This window comes from Pinus tabuliformis, chromosome X (genome assembly GCF_031772625.1).
Source record: "Pinus tabuliformis cultivar Carrire ecotype Pingquan chromosome X, CPIR1, whole genome shotgun sequence".
Lineage (NCBI taxonomy): Eukaryota > Viridiplantae > Streptophyta > Pinopsida > Pinales > Pinaceae > Pinus > Pinus tabuliformis.
The window spans coordinates 875,665,606-875,671,035 of record NC_142308.1 but is presented as its reverse complement, the minus strand read 5'-3'; positions in this window follow the sequence as shown (position 1 = coordinate 875,671,035).

Genomic DNA, 5,430 nt, shown 5'->3' with positions numbered 1-5,430 from the left:
CATTAGTGCCCTTAAAATCCTCTCTTGGAGAAATCTTTATCATCTTCATCAACGCCTTTAAATTCCTTGCTTGGAGGAAATTCCTCAAAATGCCTTTAAAATCCTCACCCAAAGGAAATACTTCATCATCCTCATGAGTTCCTTTAAAATCCTCACTTGGAGGAAATTCTTCATCATTCTCATCAATGCCTTTAAAATTATCGCTTGGATGAAATTCATCATCCTCATCAGTGCTTTTAAAATCCTCGTTTGAAAGAAATTCTTCATCAACCCCATCAATGTTGTTTAAATGCTCACTTGGAGGAAATTCATCATTCTCATCAATGTCTTTAAAATCCTCACTTGGAGAAAAAAAATTATCATCTTCATTAATGCCTTTAGAATCCTCACACGAAGTGAATTGTTGAGGCTCGAAATTGATCATATCCTCATTGTCCGTTGACCATTTTGGACTTCTTTAACCCTCATTTTTACCCATATACAGTCATCCATTGTGTATGATTAAAGAAAACTATGATTAAAAAGGGATTTTAAGGTAAAAAATTATCTATTGTTAAAAGTCTATGGTTTTGAATGCATTTAATGGACTAATCTTGATTGCGGTTGTTAGCCTCGCTGGCAAAAGGCCCAAAATTGGATCCATATATGCTCTTAAAGTCTCCAAATTTGCCTAAAATCATGCCAATGGATCAAAAAATGCTCTTGAAATCTTCAAGATTTGCTTAAGATCATCCAAAGGTCAAAATCAGCGCAAGTGGAGAGCCCTTGGAAGGGCGGAAATACATTATTGGGAGGCAAAAAACGCTTGAAACCATGAAAAAACCAAAATTGCAGGCTTAAAAAATGAAAGAACAACAACTGTTAGATATGACCGATCAACATCCCAGATCTAAGCGGAAAATCGCAATTGGCGTTGTAGAGAGGACGACTTAAAGAAGGGGCGCAAGACACCGCTGATTAGCAATCTCCGATGATCAGATCGGCGGGTCGCATTGGCGGTTAAAGGTAAAGGCCCTGCGCATGAGCGATAAGCGATTGCGATAAGATCGCATCGTTACATCACAACGAAGCAGCACCAAAGGGCGAGGCCTATGCACAAGTATATGTGCGATGCGATAACCGGACCCGACGGTTATATACAGGACATTTGATAATATTTCAGGTCTGTGGGTGGGCCGGTTTTAATGCATTTTCAGTGTATTTCATTATATAACGAAATACAAAGGGGGAATTGGGCAGCGCTGATAGCGATTTTCGGGTTCGGGAAGTGAAATATATAAAATTTGAGATCCGCAGAAAGCCATTTTTAATGTATTTCGCATATTTTCATTATTTAACGAAATACAAGGGGAGACAAGGAGCGGCACTGATGCGATGAGGCCCGGACCCGAAAGGGTTTTGGAATGAAATATATAAATATTTTGGGTCCGCCAACGCCATTTTTTCATAATTTCCATTGTTTTCGACATATTTCCAATATAAAGGGAAAATCACAAAACCGGCAGGATTTCGGGAGAGCCAAAGGTGATAAGTGGTTTAGGCCAAGCTTCCCCTGATGCCATACAGTGACCACCACGTGTCCAAGATGAGGAGAGAGAAAACCACCCTCATCGGGCGGTTAACTCCAGTACAAAAGAGCAGCTCGAAATAGATCATAACCGTTGGATTTAGAACTCCCAGATCAACGGTGGAAATGTGATATCACCCTAAAGGCGGACCCCATAGATATATATACCATTTTTTAGGACTTTTGAAGTCCGAAAAGGACCGAGAGGGGCGAGATTTCTCAGTGTTGCTGTGTTTTCTGTTTAAAACAGAAACAGTCATTGTTTTCGGCAGAAGTCCACAATATGGCAGTGTTGTTCTGTGTTAACAGAAGGCATGAATTTGCTAAACATTTGAAAGGGCCACAGCACGCGCAGCGCATCCCCAAATACAAAGAGGTCGAGAAGCAACACAACACAACACAACACGCGCCGCGCATCCCCAAATCGACAAAGAGGTCGAGAAGCAACACAACACAACAAAACATGCGCAGCTATCCAAAACAAACAGAAATATCAAAGGCCACAGCGCAGCTCATCAAAACAAACATCATGGGGCGTCTCTGGCATGAGAGAGCTCCCAGACAACGCGTCAAACTACCTAAAGGTGGTTATTCCTCTGTCAGAAGGCGAAAACCTTCGAGCAATGCTTGCCTACTTAGCAAATCAATCAGTTAACAAGACAGATCAGACAAATTAAGACTCCAAGCCTTTGAGAGCTCAGGAGCATTATAAAAGGCCTATAAAAGGCTAGAAACTAAATGTAACAAGGGTTCAACTTCTGAAAATTGTTCCTACTCCGCTCCTCCAAGCTTCTCATCTTCATTATAGCAATATAAGCTTCTTTTGATGTTATATGTTCAATTTCCATTTTCTCTGTTGTTCTATTCTAATGCCAGATAATTGTCATCTTATCTTTGCATTGATAAATTAGATTTGCAAGTCTCATTTACTTCCTGTAGCTGGCCATTCATATGTGTTTATGTATGCAATCTGCTGGTACAGTTAGTATTCTCCATCTATTCACTAAATCTATAAACTATTGAGCATTAGTGGTCTAAAGCCTTGTATTGTTGAGGGTTTTCATGCATGTCTTGAGTGAGAATAGATCTGAAATGGTTATCTGACTTGATCCGAACCATCATCCATTCCAATAGTTCTGAGAACAATATTGAAGATTATATGTTACCATGCATCTCCGTGCTGCAACCTAGGAGAGTTTCCTGGAGAGATAACATAATTAGCGCCGCTGTTGGGGAGAGGAAACTGAAGCTCAGCTTCCCTGGGAAACGACATAGATCCAGCTTTGATGATAGACAAAGTCTGGGCACTTTTTTGGTTGTAATCATCTATCTGGCGACTCTACTAGAGGCCGAACCTCTTGGCGACTCCACTTCATAGTTCTGGCTCAGTTTGTGAGACATACTCAGAGAAATCCTCAGAAGCTACAAGTTGACCTAGTACCTGACCCTGAAAAAATCATCAAAGAGAGAAAGGTATTGCAGAAAGGAGCATCAAGTTTAGGTAAACCTAAACAATCTCCTATATCTCTTCAAGAAAGGCCTGTAATAGAACAAATACATGTTGAGAGTATAACATCTGATACTAGCAATGAAGAAAAACTCTTAGAGATTCATAAAGCTCCTTATCCTTTAGGTTCTCATTTTGTTGTAAGCCCAAAGGAAACCTCACCTCCTATCCATCATACTTTTTTAGTCTTATCAGTCACTCCTTAGCCCTCTATCATTCAGACTGCCAGTACTCTTTTAGCCACCACAACTATGGCAGGTCCACAAGCACCTACCAAAATGGAAAAAATCATAGCTGCTAGGTATGGACCTCTAATACTGCCCACTCCTTTGAATGCCATGCCTACTGGAGAATATAAAAAATATAGGGCTAAGTTCATTGGGACTGAAGGTGTTACTACTGAAGAACATGGCAGAGTACTAACATAACAGAGTACGAAGCTAGATGAAGAGGCTAGAAAATGGTTCAGAGAACTAACCCCAAGATCTATAGCAGATATTGAAGCTTTAGATGATGCATTTATAAAGCATTGGGGGGATAAGAAGGATCTCCTCTACTACCACATTGAGTTTGGCAACTTAAAGAGAGAAAATGGTCAGTTGTTGTTTGACTTTAATAAGAGGTTTAACCGTATGTACAACAAGATACTAGCTGAAGTAAAACCCACTACTACTTCTGCTAAACTCACCTATGCCAGTGCTTTTGATTCTGACTTCTGCCTACTGTTGAGGGAGAGGCGATGTGCTACTTTCGCAGAGAAGCACAAGGGAAATGTTGATAGAAGAAGAAAGAGGGGCGAGTCTTCATCATCCTCTGATCCTAAGATAGATAAAATGACCAAAATGATAGAGTCATTAGCTTCTGAAATCTCCAAATTAAAGGTTGATCAACACCCTGGGAAAGCGAGAGTTCCTAATACCTTTGCTCCTAGAAATCCAAATCCAAATCCATATAGAAGAACTAATGAGCAGTTGCAGATTTTGCAAAGAAGTGAAGATGCCAATGAAGACCAAAGGGTGAAGGCCCCTTTTCAAAATGCAATCATGGAAGAAGAGCAGTTTGAAGAAGATGATGAGATCCATTATCTAGAAGACAAAGGCAATGCTTCATTTTTTACCTCAACTGCCTATGAAAAATCATTATTCAATGACCAGATCAGCCAAGAATGGGATGGTGACATTGTTCTACAAACTAAAGATCAGCGAAGATATAATCTGAGGTCAAAGATGAATAATGCTAAGGAAGCTTTTATTCAAAGTGCTGATGTCCCTGTAGTACAACAAGCTAATAAGCAAAAGAAACCGACAGTTGATCCCATCATCCTCAAAGCTCCAGCTCATGAGGTAAGAGGCCTTGACAAGTCTCCTTCTCCTTTCAGTTTTCAATCAGAAATTCAGAAGCTAAGAATACCTATGCCTCTGATTGAACTAGTGAAGAATGAGTCCTTCAAAAGATCCATCCTCGAGGCCCTTGAGCCTAAAGCCATCCAAGCCTCCACTGACTATGTAAATCTGCAAGATGACAAGCCAGTTGTTATTCTCAGCCCAATGATTGAAAATTGTGAAGACAACTCCCCATCATTCTATGTCTCTCTGACTATTCATGAAAAAGCCCTTCACAATTGCCTTTTGGACGCTGGAGCCAGCCATAATCTAATGCCCAAGGCTGTCATGGATGAGCTGGGTCTTGACATTACCAAGCCTTATCATGACCTGTTTTCTTTTGACTCTAGAAAAGTGAAATGCCTGGGATTAATCAAGGACCTAGCCATCACTTTGTCTCAGCTGCCCATGAAAAACATGATGATGGATATTGTGGATGCAGATGTAACCCCCAAGTTTGGCATGTTACTTTCTAGAGGTTGGATCAAGAGATTAGGTGGATCATTACAAAATGATCTGTCCTATGCTATTGTCCCAGTTTTCGGAGGTGAGAGCAGGAGATTGTATAGAGAAGCTTAGTTGGCTTATATCACCAGCGATGAAAGGAATCCCACTAATCATCCCATCGATGCTGTTGACACCGATTTTGGAGCATGTATTCTTCATATTGAAAAATCCCAGTTGGCCTCCACACAGCTTAAAAAACCAGTTTTCCAGATTGCTGAGGAAGAAGGCCCACAGATTTGGGACATGTTCTTTGATGGGACTTTCTCTAAGGAAGTTGTCGGGGTAAGTGTAGTCCTTGTGTCCCCCACACAGGAATACATTCATTTATCTTTCAAATTAACCTTTCAGGTCACAAATAACATAGCAGAGTACGAAGCTTTGATTCTGGGCTTAAGCGCTACTAAAGAAATGGGTATCAAAGGCCTGAAAGTGTTTGGAGATGCAGAGTTCATCATTCAGTAGGTCAA